We start from the raw sequence: 23,284 nt of genomic DNA, 5'->3' as shown, positions 1-23,284 counted from the left end.
ATTAATTGAGCAGGGAAGAATGTGCGGTTCTCTCAACTCAGCCTTAAGCAGTAGAGCGGACGCCGGTCCCTGGACCCGCAAGAGCGCTGGGACACAGGGTTGGGTTTCTAGTGAGGTTACCGGCCGTTGTGGGACCCTTGCAGGGGACGTGGATCTCGAAGCTCTGAGGAGCGTGGATGGGCCGGGGGCGGGGGCGCCGGGGCAGGGATGGAGAGGCCGGGCGGAGGGAGGCGCGCAGGGCCGGCCGCGGCTGCATTGCGGCGGGGAGAGCGGCGGGGCAGCGCAGGCGCGGGACCTGGTCTCGGCGCGGGGCGGGGAGCGGGGTCTGGAGCCGGAGGCGCATGCAGCAGGTGCCTTCGCGGAGAGCGCAGGTCCCGGGGAAGGAGTCGGCGTGCCTCCGCGCCCCAGGCCTCTCCCCGGTAAGCCTCTGCTTCCCTCGGCCCCGCGGTCCCCAGCCCTCCCCATCGCAGGCTGAGTGAGTATCTGGGGCCCACACGTCCTTTCCGCGAGGGCGCCCCCACCCAGTGCCCGCCCGGGACGTCGCGCCCAGAGGGCACCCCGCCCCCCAGGGCAGGACCTCTGCGCTCCGCCCAAGTCTTTTGGGCAAGAAGCCACAGGCAACGCTCTTGTTTGTAAGTTTTGTCTGCTTAGTTAGACAACAGCCCAAGAACTGCAAGTTCTAAAATAGTTCTCCTTCCCCCTGATTGTTTTGGGGACGGAGAGATGGAGTAGACTGTGGAGACTGATGGAAACAATAAATATTTTAAATTAGCGTGTTGATGGCATAGTTGCATGGTTCCAAGCTGTCATCTTTTTTTCCCCTTGAACAAATATGACGTGGACTTAGACTCTGAAAAAAAAGTCCCTGTTGAAAGTAAAATATGGAGGGTTCTCTTTAGACAAGAAGGCTTAGTTAATGGACTGTTCTACTAGTCGCCTGAAACGGGGCTGGTTAATAAAATGGCAGTGGAAGTCGTTTCAAAAATTTAAAAAGTTCCCATTCTCTCTTTCTTGCCTACTTCTAGAGATGTTGATTTTATGTAAAAAGTTAAGGTTAACTTTGCTAATTGTATTAAACAAAACCCTGGTATTGTGCGTATCTTACTGAAAAACACTTTTGAACAGTTCTGTAAATGTAACCTATTTAGAAGGAGGTAATTTTGGGGGCGGGGGAGGAGGAGGATAAGGACAGTTTTCTGGAATACAGAACAAATTTAGTGCCAAACCTGTATGCTAAGCTACTTTGATACAACTTCAGTTTCATGTATGATTGAATAAAAGTAGTGTGAAGTTGGAGCCTTGCTTGCTAATTATGTGGTCTAAAACGGGGCGCTTAGTTTGGGGCCAGTTTCCTTAACCATAAAAGACTGTCAGTGGTTTGATTAGTGGAAATATGCAATATAACTTTTTCACACTGTACATGCATAATCAGCTTCCCCACCCCAAAGGCTTTACTAGAGACCAGGTTGGGTGATTCTGATCATGATCTTTTCCTCTTCCCTCCCCATCAGGAAATCCTTGAATCTTTCTGGACTAGAGGCTGCGTAAGTTATCATCTAACTTTGATTTTCTTGCCAAAGATTTTCATTTAGTCATATTTTTTTCTTAAGCACAAAAGTAGTAAAACATAGATTTAAGCTGGGTGGGGAGGTGAATACTTTACCTTTGAGTTGTATTTGAAATGTTTAGTTGAAATGTTTTTGTGTCTAAACATGAGCATGGCACACCACGCATTAAATTTACTGTGTGTATAGGCCTAGACTTTTAAGAATGAATAATTTCAGTCTTATTGTAGAAATTTTTACCGAAAAAGGTTACAGTTGGGAAAATTCTCCCTTTTTAACCTGTTTTTAAGATATCATAACAGGGTGTTAAAACTGCAGAATTTCAAGTAAGGAATGCAAGAATTGTGCCAGTGTGTTGGGCACATTCCAAGTCAGATCTACACCTCTCACGTGGGGTTAGAAAGCAGATAGTGAACATCTAATTTTCAACTCTGAGCTTATCAGTTACTAGGAGGATACATTAGGGGTAGCTAGAGGTTTGATGATGATGTTGAGACCTGTGGAGAAGGCTTGTTTGGGCCAAATTATCAGTGTTTCCACCCCTTTCCCATGCAGGAATGGAAGGAGATGCTTTATGAAAGAGGTGACTGTTTCCCTTTCACCCGAAATCAAGTTGGAGAAGCTTCCAAGTGTCCATTCATGGGGTCTGATAATGTTTCTTGGAGATTTGGACATTAGTACTTACATGTGCCTGAAGAGATGAGACACTGAGATAGATGCCCCTGTCTGACCAGAGAGCTAGGAAGCTGTGTTAGGAGTAAACTGCGATGACATATGTGGTGGGGGAAGGATGTATAAGTTTTACTGTTGATTCTTGGGAAGGAGTTGGCCTGAAACTGTTTTGAAAGTTTCTTTCCCCAAGAGGGCCATAGGTGGACCTCTGGAAGTGCAGAGGAGTGAGTGAAAGCTACTAGCGGAGGGAGGAATATTCCATGTCAGAGGAAGTTCAGTGTTCACAGCAGATGAACCTTTGACACATTGACAAATAAGTGTGTTCCCTCTCCCCGCAGTCAGAAGTTGTCTTTCTGTCACCCAGAGGACCCTGACTCCACATGACAATGGCACTCCCCTTCCCCCCCAACTGACTCCTATAGAGTCACACAGTCTATTGAGGAAGGGGGAGGGAGGAGCAGAAGAAAGCCCCTAACTCATCACCACTACAGGTTTCTGAGCCTGCAATGGGCCCAAGATGGGAAAAGCAGATGTTTTACCTTTCTGTGAAGTGTGAGGTTTTAATTGTTACATTAAGTGGATGTTTTCAATAGTGAAATGAAATTATTATTTTAACTAAAGGGAACTAGAAAGCTGTGGGTACTTTCTGAGGTTTTATCCAAGAGCAGGGAAAGAACCAGCCTGCAGCAGAAGCGTGAGGAAGTTCTTTATGTACACTAAGGAGTCTAACTTCTTTAATAAAGTGCTTATTCCATAGTAATTCCTTTGACTAGCTCAGCTGTGGGATCTTGCCCAGGGTGCTTAATCTGTCCATATCTTTGGTTTATGTATCAGTACATAAGCATAATATTAGTACCTATCTCAAACTTTATTGTGAGAACTAGATTATTATTAACACCTTGCCTGACACAGTGTAAGCAAATATTGTCTGTGAATGGCATTGATTTTTCTTTTTTTGCACAAATGTCAACTCCTAGTTTAGTATTGGGCTTAATTAGGTACTAATTCATCATCTGTTAAGTTGAATTATCAGAATGACTTAGCGAAGGCAGTAGAAACCCACAGGTTTCTGAGCTTGGGCCAGAAGAAAGTGGCGACCAGAAGCATAAACTTGTCTGATTCCTTCCGACTGTTGCTCCTAGATGTGAAGAAGGAAGCTGCAACTTCCCTAACCAGTATTTTCTGACTCCTTCAGTGGTAAACACAGTAGAACAGCTTCTTAAAGATACAACCGAAGATGTAGTTATGAAAATAGGGGCACAAATCAGGGACTCTATTGGCCATTTTTATAAAATAATTTTAAGGGAAAAAAAGATTCTGATGAAGTTCAAAATGGAGTCTAATTGTTGAAAAGAAGGCAACAGTAATACATGTAGGTCAGATTATATAGAAATCTAAATCGAAATGCCAGTGAGTTATTTTCAAATAGCCCAACATCAAAGGCACATGTGGCTATGGGTAATGTGTAAACATTTGAAGTCTTAGAACCGCTGCTTTAGCTTTAAACACCAGGAAGGTTCTTGCTCAGATGATGACCATCTAAGCAGTAACATTGCTTTTGCTTTCTTTGGCTTTATAACTGTCAGTTGTCTGAGGAGGAAGATAAACCAATGTATTAGGAAACAAAAGACAAAGACTAAATTCCAGAGGAATTCTATGTGTTTAGGAAGGTGCTAAAGATGTGTAGATGGGTTTCGATAACCTCATAAACGTAAAGGCTTGATTCTAGCCTTTTTGTTAACTTTTAGTAAAATTACACAAGCAAATGTCTGCATACCAGGGAAAATGACCTCAGTTAATAAAACACCCAAAGGAGAAGGCATCCAGCTCAGCAAAAAGTACCCCATCATGACTGGTTCAGCCACACAGATTGAGCTATGATACATAAAAGAGTGAATATCCATGTTGCATTATTTTCTGTTCAATAGAAAAAAAACATACCCAGCACTTTTATCTTCTTGTCTGTAGTCTCTTTCCTTCTAAACATGGTTTCAAGGATGCCTACTTCTCTATAAATATGTAATCACTAGGATCTGACAAAATAACTTTGTGCGACTCCTCGTTCATTTTCCCTCCATGCCCTCTTAGCTCTTAAATTGCAGAGATAAAAAAAATTGCAAGTGTGGGAGGCAAAGGATAAGTGCAGAACTATCTGAGCTTGGAAGAATCTTTTTATATTTTTAACTAAGTTTCCATGTTGGAATATACAGTATCATTATCTTTTCATAGTATAAGTTTTTGTTTGCAAGAAACTAAGCCAAATATTGAAGAGCAGTAAATAATATAGTTTTAGTAAAAATGTTATTGTAAATATGTACAGTTCTCTATTTTTTAAACTTCTTTCCTGTACCTGTCTTGTCTTCTGAAAGTAAGCATTATAAAACAAGCTTGGAATATAATTTTGAGTTGAAAGTATACCATAGGCCATGTAGTCCCTCATGTTATAACTGAATCTTAGGTCAAGATTCTAGATCAACTAGTAGGGGCAGGATTGGAAGCTAAAACCTAAGTATACATCTTTATTCTCCATGATAAAAGCAGCCCAGGAAAGTTAAGAATCTGTTACAATGTCTTGTTTTGTTTTGTTTGTTTTTATTTAAAAGGTTGATTTTGGTCAATTTTACATAAGTGGATTGGTAGAATAGCCTAATTTGATATAAATTAGTCTTATTTAATGAAGGGAATAGGAAATATTTTGAAATCATTTATGTAAATTACCTTGGACCTATAAAGCTCTAGTTCAAAAATGTGAGAACATTTAAAAGTTATCTGGGAAAAAAAGCTATGGAATTTATTATTAATAGCCATTTCCTTCTTGAGTAGAATACAGCAGTCTTTCTTAAAACTCAATTTTTTTCCAACATTTTCTGGATTCTGACTTTTGAATAGAAAAAAGACAGAATTTTTAGGGAATTTGAGCCAGCATTCATATTTCAATTTTTAATAGTGTTCATTTTATAACTTTAATTTCAAGGCTTGATGTGTTAAGTATTCTATTACGTGTTGGTGTACGTACTTGAATGTTAATTCTGGTAAATTCAGGTAGTCCTGAGTTATATGGTGTTTGTCAAATTTATTAACTACTTAGTATACTATTTTTCTTAAATACCTTTATAAGAGTCTACTGGATTATATACCAAAAATAATTTATTCATTTATAATCTGTACAATATTATATTTGCATGGAAATTCATTTGCCAATAACAATCCAACCTGAGAATTTTTGTAGATAGAAAAGGAATTGTTTGTTTAATGGATGATAATGGCAAAACTGGCAATCCATCTGAAAGGAATCAAAGAGATTATGGATGAATTAAAATATAATATTTAATAGGAAAATTTTTTGGACTCTAATTACCCTATATTTAACTAATTACTTAGGAGGATATTAAACTTGTTAACATACAAAATGAGACTTATGATTTATAAGACAAATGATTGTGCTGTTATTGAAATCAATACATGTTGATTTAAAACAGTGAATGAAATAACCATTTCATTTTCCTTAGATGCTTTTTAAAGTTTTTATAAGACTTAGAGATTTCACAAGTATTCATCCACTTTTCAAACTCCTTTATTAAATTTGTCTTTCTTCAATCACCATGATTTAAAGTAAAATACCTTTTGCACTGGGTAAAAAATGATGCCCTTAATTTAACCATGTGACGGACTTGATGTGAAACTAGGTAAGTAACAATGAAAGCTGTTATTAGAGACAAATATTAAACACATTCAGTCGTTTCACAGGAATTTTCATCTGTTTAATGTCTAGTGATGTTAAAATCTTTGGGAGTATTTGAAGGAAGATTCAGGTCATTAAGTAAAGGGTGGATGGTGGTTCATCCATGTCGGTTCCTGAAATTGGTTGTAAAATGCATCATGAAATAAACTTCTCCCATTTGCTATTCTGTCCCTAGGTATCTTTGATATTGTCCATTAGTCTACCAGATTGAAATTTGAGACTTAAGGACTTAATTAGGTGATCCAGAGTCAAATACATTAAGTATAGGACTCAGGGACATCTGTAAATATTTTAAACATTGTGGCAATGTATCATAATATATTTAAGGCATGATTGAAAGTGGGTTACCTTCCAGTAACCATTCAAGAATCTAGAGTTACATTTGGTTCTTTTAAAATTACATTGTCATTAACTTGTAATCATTTTTGTTGGTTTATCAAACTATGTTCTTGTTAGCATGAATCAATTGTTATCAATATGATAGTGCCTTCAATAATGCACGCTAGAAATTTTACATTGTCTCATGTTGGGGGATGTTGTGCTCATGATTAAAAACAAACTAACAAAAAACTAACCCATTAATGGTGAAAAATGTGGACTCTAGAGCCAGACAGACTGCATGCAAACCTTGGCTTCACCATTTCCTAGCCATGTGATTTTTGGACGTATTAGTTATCCTCCCTGAGGCTCAGTTTCTTGATTTGTAAAGTGACATTTATACACTCTTCAAAGCATTGCTGTGAGGACTGAATGACAATATGTGTAAAGCACTTAGAATATTCCATAGTACATAGGATTTATCAACAAATGTTAACTGTGAGGTAGATTTTCCCATTTCTGTCCTGCCTTAGTGCTTGTCAAGTTATTATGTTGTGCTAAATTCTCACCTCTTGCTTTCTCCTGTTAGATTCATATCTGTGGGATTTATGGAAGAAACTAACTTCTCTAAGACTAAATCGTGTGTGTGTGGTTATGTGGATAAATATACATATTATATATATAAATGTGTGTATGAGACTGATATGTAATATTTTGATGGAAGATAATCAGAAGCATTTATAGGGTTTTTCTTTACCACAAAGAGTCATCTTCTTGTTAGAGGCAATTGTGAGGACTGTTGGACATATGCACTTTAACACACTGTTTGCAAGTCTTAATTAGAACGTGCACACTTATCACTGTGCACATTAGACCACTTGTTCCCACACTTCTTTGAAGATTTCTTTAATGATGACAAAGCTGTGAACCAGAACGTGATAGTCAAAGAAATATTTTTCCCCCAAAGGATACTGAAAGTTCAATGTGGGAAGCTTCCAGCGTAGTGGTTAAGATTATTGACTGAAGACTGGGTATAAGTCCTGCCTTTGCTACTTAATAGTTGTGTAATCTGACACAAGTTACTTAACTAGGACTCCCACTTTAAAAAGGTTTGAAAAGTATATACTTCTTTTAATTTATAGAAATGCATTCATATAATTCATATGACGTTTCTCATAGTTCAAATAATGATTAAAACAGGAGCTGGCAAAGAGTAAACAGTGAAAAACGTGATTCAGTTGTTCTACACTCCTCTCTTACCAACTGCCTCAGATGTTTGCCTTTGTTTATGAAAGGAGCTAAGAAAAACCCCGCAATTATTTCACTCTAAATGGAGAATTCTCCAAGAACATCTCTAGAAGTGGACCAGCCCAGCATCTTTATATGTGAAACAGAATTTTTTTCAGTAAAAGTAGCACTTGCAGAACAACTGTCTTCATTTTAATTTGGAAACATCAAAAACTATTTTCTTAATATCAAGGTGTAAAATTAGACCCACATCTGATAACCTAAGCAAAAACCCCGATGTCAAACGATGTGTCCATTCCATAAGTGTCTGTTGTTCACTCTCAATTTTACTACAGAATAATCTTATTTCTTAGCTCAAAAGTCATCAGAAGCTGCCTTAGTCTTCAGTTTTGCTTTGATTGTGGAAACTCAGTCTTGGAAGTATCGCTTCCAAATATGCCTAACTACATCTTGTTCTGCCAAGATCTGAACAAAAAGAGCAGTCATTTCTTAATATAAGATAAAGCAATTTGTGAGTTCTCCAGTGGCAGTCTTAACGAATGTGTTAATGTGGGAAAAATAAAAGGACATACTTATTTCAAAGACATGTACCCTTAAAGTTAATCTCAGCAAATAAGCTCCAGAATGTTTTGTTTTTTAATAAAAGGTTGACAAGAATAGAAAATACTTTTATTCTCCAAATATGCAAGTCCACATTTTGTTAGAGTTTTTCAGAACATTAGATAATAGGCCCACATAAAATGAAAGGAAATGTGTTTGTGAGCTAAAAATGAAGAATTCTGAATGAGCAGTTATTAAGGCTTTCATCCATGTGACTGTGGACAGCTGCAGGGTTAGAGGCTCATGCTAAGTCACTCAACATTTAGGGAATATCCAGTGTGTGTGTTGAGTTCCGAATAATGTAGCAACATCTATGGAATTTGTTGAATAACCACGGATCTTCTTTTAGGCGTAACTTATTTTAAGTTGCCCAAGGAACATTTCAAACAAAGTAGAAGATATTCTAAAATCAAGCATTTATTAGAGCATTAGTTTGAAAATGAAATTTACTTATGGGCCCTACTTATAACTCTGACATATATTAATAATGATCATGAAACATCTTGAAGTTAAATAAAACATAAATGTTAAAGGCTTTTAAAAATATTATGCTCTCCTAGGAATAAAAAATACTTTAGAAACATTTTGTAAGGCATTGTCTTGCTAAAATAGTGATATGTAAGGATGTGTATAATTGCAAATATCCAGGGAGCTGTAAAGACAGTTAGGTTATTGTATGGACATCTAAACCACGTTCTACCAAGAAAGTATAAAAGCTTAGGCAGGAGAGGAGTATTTTTCACTTTTTCTACGAAGGTGTGAGCTGGTAGGAAATGGGGAAAACCAATAAGAAAAATTCGTACTCTCTTCATAGACATGCCCAAAGTTGTCTTTTCTCCCCCTCTTTTCCACATTTTTCTCCTCTATTCCACAAGGAGATAAAGGTTTCTATCAGTCAGGATGGAGGGGCAAAATACAAAATTCAGATTCTGAGATTAAATAGAAATGAGAATGGTATACAAGGTATTTCTCGCTAAGAAAAAAGATTCTCTATAAAATTATATATTTGAGTTAAGTTTCAAAAAGATCCTATGCTCAAAACTATGGAAGACACAGAAATAAGTTAACTATTTCAGGGGCAGATAAACATTAATGTACTTCTTTGAACAGATCCTCACGTCTTGCTAGTTTGAAAAACACTTATTTTGCAATAGCATCATTTTAAACTAAGGATTAACCAAGAGGTAATGTAATGAAAACTTTCGATTTACTACATATTCCCTCTCTCTTTGTACCTTCTGCTTCCTAATAAAATACCATCCATGTCAGACCTTTGCCCCATTGCTCTTAGAAACTGCCAGTGTTCATTTTGTCTTTTTAATGTTAATTCTGTTTGGAACATTCTCTACTCTTTTCTGCTAGTTTATTTAAATTTTTTTATGTACCTCTATTACCTCTGTTTTACAAATTATGACTTTTTTTTACTTTTTAAGTGACTGAGCACACAAGTTTCCTTTTTACCCTTTTTCTCAGCTTTCTTGTGCTATAATTGACAAAATTGTAAGATAAAGTGTACATCATGATTTTGTATAATATACATTGTGAAAAGATTTCACTCATCTAGTTAACACATCTGTCACTTCATCTTTATCTTTTGTGTGTGTGAGAACTTTTAAGTTCTTCTCTCTTAGCAAATTTCACTTATACAATACAGTGTTATTAACAATAGTCACCATGTTCTACATTGGATCCTCAGATCTTATTCATCTTATAGCTGAAAGTTTGTATCCTTTTGCAAACATTTCCCTACTTCCCCCACTCTGCAGCCCTTGGCAACCACTTTCCTATTCTTTGTTTCTGTGAGTTTGACTTTTTATTTGGATTCCCCATATAAGTAATACCATGCAGTATTTGTCTTTCTGCATCTGGCTTATTTCACTTAGCATAATGCCTTCAAGGTCCATCCATGTTGTCACAAATGACAGGATTTCCTTGTTTCTCATGGCTGAATAATATTCCATTGTGTATATGTACCACATTTTCTTGATCTGTTTGTCTGTTGTTCGACACTTAGGTTGTTTCCATAATTTTCTGGCTATTTTAAACATATCTAAAGGGTCAGATCAAGTTCTGCTTTGATAATGTCCTTTAAATTTTTTCTGCAGTCCTTACCCCTTTCACTAATTATATTGTGAATAATTAAATAACATTAATTAAATGATTAGTATTAACCATGAATACTTTATAATTGTAAATCATGAAAATGTAACTCCAACCAGGATGTAACTCCCTCAGGCATGGATGCCATATTCTACTTCTTCCATGTTCATTTCAGTGCCAATAATAGTGACAGACATAGTGTTGGAAATAAAGATGAGGTTCAATCAGTGAGAAAATTTTATTATGTAAAAATACTATATTGTAGTTACAGAAATACCAGTTGGCTCTTTTATTAAATATAATGGTACTCTACTGCCATGCTGTAGGATAATGAGTTCTCAAGCCCTTCATAGATGTGTCCCAAATTTTACAAATGTGTAAAACTATTATTTTTTTAATATTTCAAAAATGGTTCTGAGTATCAGCTAGAATGCTGAACCCAATTGACCATACGCGGGCTTGGGGTAGGCAAAGTCAGAGCTGAAGCTGTTTGAGAGTGGATGAAGTGACTAATGAGGAGGTCAGAACCAGTGCAAGATGCTTGTTTTTTTTCTGTCATCCTTCCTAGAAATTTGTGAACAGGGCAAGTGTTCACAAGGATAGAGGTGATTATGGCCATCTTATTATCAAAACATAATTGTATCAGAAAAATCCCACTATAAACAAATCTTTTAAAAAGGATCATAATGTCATAGAAAGTAATGGGGGGAGGGCATTAGTAAGCCATCATCTTAAAAAATGACATGAAAAATTATAGATGTATTTATTTTCTCTTATTTACAGTAGTTTAGGATATTTTCTTACTATTTTCCCCAACAAAATGATAGGACAGTACGACCTGAACCTTTCACTTTATGTTTGAGTCCTGCAGCGCAGTCAATGCAAGAATCCCTTTTAAAAACATCTGAAATCAGACTCTACCCATTTTTCTAAAGATCTTTATTAATGCTTTGATATTCAAATTGTTCTTTCCTAAAGCTTAGCTTGGTAGATTGTTCCTTTCCTCAGTTTTTAATTTAACTCTGGCATATCTCTATTTGTCTATGACTTTCCATCTAATTCTGTTTTCCAACATCACTTTTAGTGATTTGCTACATTTTCTATTTTACTTTGTAATTGATTTAGATTTTATTTGCATAGTATTGTCAACACTCTAGTTGACAATCAGTGAGGGACTGAACAGTAAAGAGACTGAGCAACAACTGTGGGTAACTAATATGAAATGGAGAGATTTGAGTGGTGACAGGTTTTATAGGTCAGCAATTTACTTATGAATATTTTTGGGTAGTGATGTTTTGCTGTTCTATCCTTCCTTGTAAGTTCAGGGATTTGGAAAATGAATGTTAGCATAATGGGAGACCCCTATAAATATATGAAGCTAGAGATGCAGAGGAAGTATCCTTAAGGATAGATTGTGACTTTATCAAGCATCAAGACTGACACTTGTGGAAGCTTCTTAATCACCGGTCCATCTTAATCTCTGCCACTGGCAAGGTGGACCATCATCCTTCTGAAAGCATTCATCTCAGGGTGCACACCAGCCATGTTTCAGATATTTTCACTTATTCTCATACCTGCAAACACTATTCACTCCCTTTTTCGTCTTTCGTTCCCCTCCCTCTCCCTCTCTTTCCTGATTGGTACTATCTTTTCAAACAACTTCCAGCTGCCTTTTTGTCAGGATATCTTTAAAAAACTAATAGACTATTTTTTGAGCAGTTTAGGTTTGCAGAAAAATTGAATGGAATGTACAGATATTCCTGCATACCCCCTCTCCCTGCTGCATGTAGTTTTTCCTATTATTAACATCTTGCATTAGTATGGTACGTTTGTAACAGTTGATGAATGAGTGTTGATATATTATTAACTAAATCCCATAATTTACATTAGGGTTCCCCATGTTGTACCTTCTATGCGTTTAACAAATGTGTAGTATCATATATTGGCAATTACAGTATTATGCAGAATAGTTTCACTGCCCTAAATATTCTCTGTGCTTTGCCTAGTCAACCCTCCTTATCCCCTAATCCCTGGCAATGACTAATATTTTTACTGTCTTCGTAGTTTTTTCTCTTCCAGGATGTCTTATAGTTGGAATCATACAATTTGCAGCCTTTTCAGATTGGCTTACTTAGCAATTCCCTTGATGAATCTCCATTCTGACTGGTCTCTTACTCTTCCTTTTCCTGAGGTCTTTATACCTCTTATAGTGGTCTTCATGGAAAGGAACTTAGATGACCCCATACCTACCCCTTCATTTATGTGACTTGCATGTGGTCTATGGAAAGTCCTGACACATTCTTTTTCCTTGAAACTCTGAGTACCCGTTGATCCCGCGTGGGGATTGCCTCTCCTCTGTTCCTTCCATCAGAAAGGCAGCCAGGTGTTTGTCGTCTTTGCATTGTCCAGGTTAAGGTCAAACACCTGTTCAGTGGATCGCCTTCCCTCCCCACAGCTCCTCTTTATTGACTTGGAGCTGGGAGTTAGTGCTTCCCATCCTTCCCTTCTTCAAAAATACTCTACTTTGAACCTTTATTCAATGTGACTGAGGGGTTTGGGAGTCGTCTCACTGATTCTTGGTCCCCATAATAAATCATTGTCTAGAACCTCACTTTAGAAGCCCAATTTAACATCTTGTAGCAGAAGCAACTCAGAACATATGTTTTCTTCAGATATTCAGAGATTTATCAAGAGTCTCTCTGTCTTCTCCTTTTTATGCTAAAATGTCACTCCCAGACCCCTCATTGTCATCTTTCCTGTTTTCATCTGGATACTGTCTGATCGATGAGTTTTTAAATATGTGGTGAGGAAATAAAACTACGAGACCAACAGAAATTCTAAAACGACAGAAGACACATATTTTTGACATATATATAAATCAAATGCAAATAATGTGTGCTTAACGATTATAAATATTTTACCTATGAGAGGAATGGATCATGAGGTTTTTCAAAAAAGCAAGAAAAAGTAGAGAGCTATTTGACTTCCCAAGAAAGCTCTTGCCTATGAAATAGAAGAAATTAGTTTATAAATATATGTATATAAACAACTTTTCAGATTTCTATCTGTTTTCCTTAGATTACTAAGTAGAAAAGCATGACCTACTTTTCTCCGACTTGTGCCTCATAGTGGGTATTTGCTCTATTTTATGCATTGCTATTTTTTCCCAGAGTTAGTCTTCTACAGAAAGCAGTTCCAAATTGACTCATTAAAAACAGACAGTTCTGCAAATCTTAATCAAAGACTCATAGTTTGTATTCATCTGGTCCACAACTCTGTGAATTGCCAATTTTTGTTGAATTATTTACATAAAAATGAATAAATTTTAACTGTTCTTTAATTGGCAGTATCTAATAATATCTCCTATTTGCTATTCATCTTGTGGACATTGAGAGGATAGTTATGAAAAATCCAATTGGCATTTTGGGAGGCTGGCCTAGATAATCCTATTTCTGGAAAATTACTGATTTGTGCCAGAACATATTTAAAAAATCTCTTCTTAAGATTACATCACTCTTTTCTTTTATCCTTAATTCAGTCCATGGGCTCTGTCTGTTTTTGTTTTAAATTGTTTGCCTTCTAACAACCAATAACCTGGAAAAACTTAGGCACATACCAGCCAACAGAAGGAAAACTCTATAATACACGTGGTATGACGCAGCAGCTAAGAGCATAGAACTGTAAAGCCAAACTGAGGGGATCTGAGTCCTTTTTTGTTATTTCTTAGTTGGGTTACGTTGGGTAGGTTTCTTAAACTGTGATTTGGTTTTCTTATCTCTAAAATACAAATAGCACATCCTCATAGTGTAGAGATGAGGATTAATGAGTTAATGTACCTAAAGGGCTTCTCAGTGCCTGGGACATGCAAAACATTCATGAAGTGTATGTGTTTTAGTATTTGTGAAATACATATAGCTAAAAAAAAAAACACAAAATACCCCAGTGCCAAATCCTAATTTTTGTCTACCAGTAACAGGAATTGTGCCATTTTTAATATTTTCCACAAAGAATGTATTTAATTGACTGAACTTCTCTCCTGTGATTACCCACCGTACCAACCTTAACATACTAGCTTGAGAAACTTAAAAAATAATAAGAATCAAACACAAGCTGCTAGAATTTAAACTGACAAGATGTTTTAAGAGGTTTTGGCCAGTGTTCAAACTATATGGAAAGGGGTTCAGAAATGTCCTTTGCTAATCAAGCTGTTTAATCCTATACTTTAGGGAAAAAAAAAAAATCTCAGTAAACATTCACCCTATTCCAAAAAGAATTCATTCCAAAAAGAAATAGCATGTTAACTTCCTGGTGGGGTTCTGGAGTTTCTGGTTACCTCACTTGCCTCTCACAGAGGGGTCTGTATGAAGAACCCCTAACATTAAGAAGCTTCTGTGCAGTCCCAGAATCTGTGGTTAGGAGTTGGTGTTCTTGATCTTTTGTTAGCTTAAATTACCTTCTTTGATTTTGGAGCAAATTATTTTTAAGAGTTACATTCCAGCATCCTATCTGATTTCCTATTTCCATGTTTCCTGTTTTACTTCTTTGCTCGTCTCATAAATCTAGAGATGCAGACCACAGGGAGATTGTGTTCACACTGAGTGTCACGGGGAGGGAGAAAATGGAATATGTTTTCCTAATTCTCTCCCTAACTGGCCCCTACAGACCTCCTGCCAAATGCCCACACTATCCAGAAAGCTTTGAGGATAAAATTCAAAGTAAGATCCAGAGATGGTTTCAGAAATGCCTCTGAAGTGACTAAGTTGATAGTTATTTTTCCTATATTAATATAACTTCAAAATGGAAAATGATTTCTCCTCAAATGTGTCTTTTTTACATATAGCATATATTTTATATTATAACCTATATAGTCAATAATATTACACATTTAAAAAATAACTGACCCTTAGATTCCAATATTGATCATAGTTCTACTTGTATCCATACTAATTTCTCAGACAAATTATTCTTTATGTTGACCAAAACAAAGTCAATAAATGCCTATTAGTTGGGTGCCACAACATAAATTGAATTAATTTAAGAGGTGAGTGAAGAACCTACAGCTTTTTATATTACTTGATATTTGAGACTGCCAGCCTTAATTCTCTACCATGTTTTTACTGTTAACAAATTATTCCAATGGCTAAACCATCAGCCATCTGCTCATTAAGTGAAATAAAACATGTAAAATGTCCTGTACAATGTCTGGCACATAAAGGGGCTCATTAAATATTATATTCTTACCTCCTTCAATTTTTATCTTTCAAAATGAGGATATTAAGAACTTAATCAACTCCATCATATGTGTATAATACTACAGAATTTGGCATTGGACTCAAAGGACCAAAAGCTGCTCTATGGAGCTGGCTTATTCTTTGAGTGTGGAGTTGGATGAGATTACAAAGTGGGAAGTACTGAAATGTTTTACAAGAGCATTTGATAAAAAATTTCACTCCCTCTGGTGCCCCACTCCAGGGCACTGCCCATGTAATTCTGGGGTGTGTGTGTTTCTGTCTAAGACTAGGAGTTTGAACTATTCTTTGTTTTTTATTATTTCTCTCTGCTCCTCCCCCCTCCACCTCAAACACACACATACACACACACACACACACAATACCACATAAAGTAGGCCCATTCAACACCAAAATCATCTTTATAACAGCACGAGTAAATCCTGAGATATCAACTGTACAATGTTGAGATAAATTAAAAGATTACTATTTCATATTAATCCATGCTTAAATTAATAGGCTGAGTCATATGATATTCAGCCATATTAGACCTTCAGAAAAGGTCAGACTAATATCTTGGTCTCCTCCAAGGAATCTAGTCATTTCTCTACCAGTCAGCAGCCTTCTAACTATGACTAGACCATGTAACGCAATGGGCTACCATTGTAATTTTTGCCTAGTCAGAATGCAGCTTTTTAGTTTTCTTGGCTGTGCTCTCAAGTCTGTTCTCCTAACCTGCATTGCTTAGTGGGGTTTTCTTTTTACTCCACTTAAAGGTGCTCTCTTTCTTTTCTGTGACTAGAAACATCTCTAATATTTTACTTGAGATTTACCTTTTACCAAAAAAAGGAAAAACTTTGACTTAAAATAACTTTTGCTTTATGCCCAGCAAAAAAAAAAAAAAAAAATCAGATAAGTAAATGCTCAGGTCCTCAGTCTCTGCCTGGAATGGAAAAGGAAAGTAAGAAGCAGAAGGCAAAATAGGAATATCTCAAAGAAGAATTCAGTCAAATGTCTGGTATCTTAATCTTTTGCGTATGAGATGGAAATGACAATTCAGGAGATTTTTTGGCTTCTAACAACTTTACATTTGCTTGGGTACATGGGGCAGAGATGCGTGTGGGTGGGGACATAGATGGTCTTAGTAAACCACTGCTTGGTAAAGTCTTGCAGGTGATGAGCATATTTTTTCCCACCACTCCTGAAGCAATACTTTTGTAAGATACACTAAAAATGGATGATTACAAGTATGAAATAAAAAACAAACTAAAGACCTCAAATTCAATTTATTTGATTCAGTAGACATAAAACTACATTTCAATAAATATGATCAGCACAAATGTAACAGGAGAAAAGGTAACTGTATGTGTTATACGTTAAAAATGATATATTGGGGATTAATGTGGAAAATCACTATTACATGCATAACTTTTTGTTGTACAGTGGTAACTAAACAAGCAGTTATGAAGGAATTAAGGATTCCTTGTTGTTAACACCTGTGTGCACACTTCAGCCTCTCTGTATATTGGTATTTAATGTGATGAATGAGCTTGCTTCTTATGAACTAACCTAGACTAGATTAGATTGATGGAATTGCTACTCACAAGGGATAATGTCCTATATTGTTTCCAAATTTTATTGACATTCATAGAGAAACTAGTATATAGATAGGCTGATGGGAATAGGGCAAGAAATGTTAAAGCAATTTTAGCAAGTTCAGAATAGCCCTTTTTAACTTTTATCCAAAATGAAGCGAGTGATGCTATGTTTTCAAGAATCATTATCAATCCTTTGTCAGTAGCCAATTCCAACAATTTACTCTGTAAGGATATAGTTGAGTTTAAATTGTATTTTTTTTCGCTTGAGGAAGATTTGCCCTGAGCTAACATCTGTGCCAGTCTTCCTCTATTTTGTATGTGGGATGCCTCCACAGCATGGCTGATGAGTGGAGTAGGTCCGCATCTAGGATCCGAACCCATGATCCTGGGCCTCCAAAGTGGAGCATGTGGAACTTTAACCACTTGGCCATGGGACCAAACACTAAATTGTCTTTTGATTTAAGAAATTGATTCCAGATCTATGAATTTCCTAGATATGCATCTTCTTTTGATGGAAAATAAAATTGACAATTCTTTTTTTTTATTGTGGTTGTAATAGCTTATAACATAGTGAAATTTCACTTGTACATTATTTGTCAGACACCATACAAGTATGCCCCTTTACCCCTTGTGCCCACCCTCCACCCCCCCTTCCCCTAGTAACCATTAATTTGTTCTTTTTGTCCGTAAGTTTGTTTATATTTCCACATCTGAGTGAAATCATACGTCGTCTGTCTTTCTCTGTCTGGCTTGTTTCACTTAGCATAATGCCCTCAAGGTCCATCCATGTGGTTGCGAATGGGGTGATTTTGTCTTTTTTTTATGGCTGAGTAGTATTCCATGGTATGTATATACCACATCTTCTTTATCCAATCATCAGTCGTTGTAAAATGGACAATTCTTGACCAAATTGTATGATATTCATTATAACCTTTTGTAGATAGGAAGTGTCAAGATAATCATCTACTTTATTGATAATTGTTAGACTGTTGATCTTGTCATGCCAATGAGTAGAAACTCTGTCCTTCTACACTTGACACTATTTTCCTTTAGATCTTATTTACCATTGAAAACAACGTATTCCTTAATCATGTGGACATAATAAGATCATTAAAAATACTGAAAATATAAGACAAATTCATGAGTCTAGGTGTTCACTTTTCATCTTTACAAATTTGACACCAAATATTTCTTACCATTCAGAAAAAGTGAGTTTGTCTCATGCTTTAAACATTTGCAACAGAACTTTTCCCAGTGGTAAACATCTTACTTCAGTATGCAATATTAGTTGTTTATGATCATCTCTTATATTATCATACAATAAAGAGAATCTTGAATTTAACATATATGAATTATATTATTCCCATTTTTTACCAGTTACTAAGCACACTGTTTAGTTTAGCTGTCTCTTTTATTTTTTTCCTAGCAAGATTTTTTTTTTTTTCAGTGATAGGAGCAGTGTATGTCCTGCATTCTGGTATAGACTCCTTTTTTTTTTTTTCGATATGGACTCCTTAATCTGTGTAACTACTTCAGAATATTTTTCTGTCATTGCATTTTCCTTTTGTAATATGCACTCATACAAACCAGATAATATTCCCACACAAACTTAAAACTCCAAACAACATTTGCTGACAAGAATCATGTACTCGTGTGTTGAGGCAATGTCAAATCTTTACTGTCAATTTCTGTTCTCATGGAAGGTTGGTAAATAGTTTACAGACTAGCACTGGTCCATGGACTTCACTTTGAGGAGCACTGATCTAAACAGGTGTTGCAAAAAGACCTCCCATAGGCACCTGAATCATCCTCGCTAGGGTAGGGGTGAATGGGACAGTATTTCCTTTTGCCCATTAAGCATTCTTGCTACAGTTGTTCCTGTTTTTTCATTTCCAGAGTTATCCCTGTTGCCCATTTTAGAAAGTTTCTATTCATATAAATTACTGGGTAATACCCAGAGATGTATGCAAGGCTTCCTCTGGCCCTGAGGGTCTTCCTCTCCTTAAATTCCTAACGTGCTATTGGAAGTATAATAACTGCTTAATAAATTCTAGTTTAATGGCCCATGTCAGGTCACAGGTTAGTTTTGTTTTCCATGAGTGGTAGGAAGTGTCATTTCCCAAATTTCCAAGTTTATCTTAGACTAAGTCACAAAAGGAAATCTCATTTTATTCTTCAGAAAGCCCAATGCTGTTGAGTAAGGATGCTTCAGGGTTAATTGGGAACATAGACAGCCAAGTTTGGTTCAGGCAGTATTGAGTGATTACATATCTGTGGTTCTTGAACTGGAATCCCTTATGTCCTTTTCCTTGTCTCTATCCTTGCAACATAACTCTTCGAAAAACTGCCTTCAGAGCTGAAATTGTCAGGAATTAGCCTTTAATGATTTTGTCATTGCTTCAAGCCCTTAAAGCTATTATACTTCTATATAAAAGGACTCAATAATTATAAATAAGGGTAAATTATTGTAATTTTGCAAATTTTAATGTAGAGCACCCAAGAGTTTTTATTTTCTAATATGGAGTTTTATGGAGTCACCCTCTGGAAAGCTTAATCATTTCTTTCTGGCTAGAATTTTACTAAAATTAATCATCTTCAGTGTAAGTAGAACTAGGTAGTGTATTGTTTGTCTGAATGGATGCAGTCAGGTAAAGATAGACTCCTACATAGGGGCTTTGTGAACTAGAAGCCAAGCATCTTTTGGGCATGCCTGCCCGTCAGGGATTATTGCAACAGGCTTCTAATTAGTCATTACTGCCTTCTAGTTTTGCCCCCACCTCGCCTCGTCTTTCCTCTTCCTACCATTGCCAGAGCAAATATGGTCATAGTGTTATTCTATTTCAAAATTCTTCTACAGCACCACTGAATATTTTAGTCATTAAGAAAGTCTTGCTATTTTTTTTCAGCATGCTATTGGTATTTTGGTCATGTTACAGCAAAAGTTCTCATTTTTTATTTATTTTAGAAATGAAATGAAAATGTTGATTTTCTTTAGAAGTTAGAATTATATGTGATTTATTTTCATTGGCCTTTTAAAATTTTTCTAGAATTAGATATAATATTTTTTAAAAATAAAAATATTCTAGTGCATTATTAGTATATGAAAAAAATCTTTCAATGGCATCTTATTGTTTTGTTTATAATACCTGTTTAACACAACATTAAAACCCTGCATACTTTTCAGTCGTATTTTCCTACATTTACTCACAGTCCTGTATTGCAAATATATCAAGGTATTTGTAATTGAGTTTTCTGAATCAATATTCGTTCTTACCTCTGCCTATTTGTACCGTTCTCTCTACATTGAATACTTTTTCTCTTCCTCAATGTTGCTAACTCCTGTGTCTCCTTAGTAACTAGTGCATAGACGTATTATTGAAACTATATCATAGTTATTGGTACGTTTTTAAGACCCCCTTTTATTTTTTTATTTTTTATTTTTTTTATTTTTTTTTAAAGATTTTATTTTTTCCTTTTTCTCCCCAAAGACCCCCGGTACATAGTTGTGTATTCTTCGTTGTGGGTTCCTCTAGTTGTGGCATGTGGGACGCTGCCTCAGCGTGGTCTGACGAGCAGTGCCATGTCCGCGCCCAGGATTCGAACCGACGAAACACTGGGCCGCCTGCAGCGGAGCGCGCGAACTTAACCACTCGGCCACGGGGCCAGCCCCATTAAGACCCCCTTTTAGACAGTGAGGAGGCATTGCTCTCGTGATTGTTTCCTATCTTTATCTAAAGTGGCATATAGTTGGTACTTAAGTGTTTGTTTAATGAATGAATAAGTTTGTAGCCCCGTAACATTTTCTCTTACCCAGTATGCATTCTTTACCATGTTTAACTCTCAGAGGCAAATTTTCTGAGAACAAAGTCTCTGTACTTCAAACTCAAGTAGATCATGCGGTTGAGACTTAATTTTTCTCCCCTCCTCTTCCTTCTCCTTTCTCCCCAAAGTCTTTCTTCCTCTTCTTTTAAAAACATTCAAAATGGGAGGTGGGGACAAATAAACATGAATGTACTCATAGATGCTCTGTGAAAAAAAATCTCAATGGCGTCTGTTTTTTGGTGTTGTAAAGCCCTTCTTTCATTTCTTTATGTGGACTATACTAGATTATTATTTACACAGATTTCCTCATTCACAGGAATATCTGGAATACATTTTCATTGGATGAAGTTAACATCACAAATTGTGACTCTCAGGTTTAACATTATCTAAGAAATATTCAAAGTATTTTAGAGCTTATTTTTTGTTGTTGTTTTTAATGCTGATTGTAGTCTTACAGTGCAGAATGGTAAAATAGTGCCTTGCAAGGGGGCTCTTTACTAGTATGCATTCCTACCCTGGGAGTTTATGTGAAGAAGTGGACACGTTTGATCACTCTTTGGAAATCAGTTCACCTATTTCTCATGACTAAATTTCCCTTGCTTTGAAAGAAAGCCCTTATTGTTTTCCTTAAAACAGTACTTTTTTTGTCTACTATTTTATCTCACTAAGGAACATTTTCTTTGTGACCGAAAAATAATTCCTCATACAACAGCAAGTGCAGAATCATTACTTAAACTTAATTGTTTCTTGCTAAACGTAATTTTTAAATATGAAAACATGTGACTGTAGAATAATGAATAGATGTTTTTCTCAAGTTGTTTTTCTGCAGCACTTAGATGGGTAAGGGGAGAGGGAAGGAGAGAATGAGAGAGGGAAGGGAAAGGAGGAGTGGACAGGGGGAGGGAGAGAAGTACCCATTCAGTTGTAACTGTTCAGAAGGTAAGAAGGTAGACATGTGTTTCTAACTGAGGTCTAAATAATGTCAGTCTGACTGGAATATGGTAATGATAGTTTCATTAGATCGCTATGATAACATAAAGCCTGGGAGTTGGTTTCAATAAGTTCAAGATGTTTCATGTTCTTGTTTCTGCCTGAATTTCTATATAGTTTATTTTCTTTCCTAATACCACACATTATAAGAAATGATTTATCGTTTTTGCCTCCAACTAAAAGCTGTTTGTAGTTTTAAAAAACTGTTAGTAGTAAGCTACTTGAATGATCTAAGTTGGTTGAAAAGCAAGGACACATTTTTCTTTCACTGATTTATTTCATGTTCTACTGAGGTGGGCACTTATATTTTTCCATCAATAGTATATAATCATTTAGAAAATTGGTATGAGTAATATCTGCTTCTAAAAGCACTGACGTACATTAGTGTTAATGAAAACTGAAATTGAGTTAGATTTCCTTTATCTTCTGTTTCTTAAAAGCCAACTGTAGACATATTTTCTTGCATTATTATAAAATGTATAATAGTTTAGATTCTTGAAAAATTTTTTGTTACAAATATAAATCTTCCTGACTAATATTTATGTATGTGTATGAAAGTGTTACATTGTTTCTAGTGGTATGAATGAAATTTCGTGAAAATAATTTCCAGAAAATGTTGAAATGAAAAAAAAAATCATTAAAGTTGACAGCATACAATCAGAATGACAAAGTAAGAAATTATTCTTTTTTTAATGTGGAGGGAGAAAAAAATAAGCAAGTATTAAAAGCACAAGGATTATATATTGTGCTTACATATAATTGTGCTATAACAATTATAAATTGTTATAAATCTTAAAATACTTGTTTTAGAGTACTTTTAGTATATCTCAGTTTTCTAAAACATTTAAAAATGTTAGATGTTAGTTACTAAGAAATTTAAAACAAGCATTATTTCAAGGATAATATTTAAGACCAATTAAAATGGTGTTTAGCAATGTGTGGGATATAACATTCAGAGAAAATAGCAGGCTAAGTCATCTAACTCTGCCACCTCTACCATTCCTTACTCTTCCTCCATCAGCCTTCTCATCCACTTTTATTTTAGAAGCCGTTGGAAATTAGAAAGCTAATATTCCCTCCCAAGATATGCCATTATCCTAGGTGACTTGAATGTCTAACCTGGTGAACCAACACTTCTTTGGATTTCTCAATTCCAGTGATTTCCACCTCCCAACCATATTAAGCCATCAACTCTCATAGCCTTATAAGAAGAGATACTAATATTAGAAACATTAGAAAAAATATATCTCTTTAGTGGACATCCATTGTTTACTTTTCTATCATCCAATTTGTGTTCTTCTAGCTACAATCCTCTATTTCATTTCATTCATTCCTCCCCTGGGATCCAAGGCCATTTGCCTTTATGGTTCACTGCCTCAAGAGTCCCCACAGAAGCCAATC

General features: G+C 36.0%; 1 protein-coding gene across 3 annotated transcripts in view; it reads left to right on the top strand.

The window, feature by feature from the left end:
* Positions 1-252: 252 nt before the first annotated feature.
* THSD7A (thrombospondin type 1 domain containing 7A) overlaps positions 253-23,284 on the top strand; it is a 671,418-nt gene continuing 648,386 nt past the window's right edge. The window contains exons 1-2 of one of the 3 annotated variants that reach the window (XM_070264554.1): positions 253-419; positions 1,512-1,544. The gene's annotated coding sequence lies outside the window, so the exon portion shown is untranslated. The remainder of the gene's footprint in view (positions 420-1,511; positions 1,545-23,284) is intronic. The other 2 variants (XM_023639297.2, XM_070264555.1) reach the window with 2 other exon arrangements.

Source organism: Equus caballus, chromosome 4 (genome assembly GCF_041296265.1).
Source record: "Equus caballus isolate H_3958 breed thoroughbred chromosome 4, TB-T2T, whole genome shotgun sequence".
Taxonomy (NCBI): domain Eukaryota; kingdom Metazoa; phylum Chordata; class Mammalia; order Perissodactyla; family Equidae; genus Equus; species Equus caballus.
Note: the sequence above shows the minus strand (reverse complement) of the source record. Positions and strands in the feature narration are given on the sequence as shown.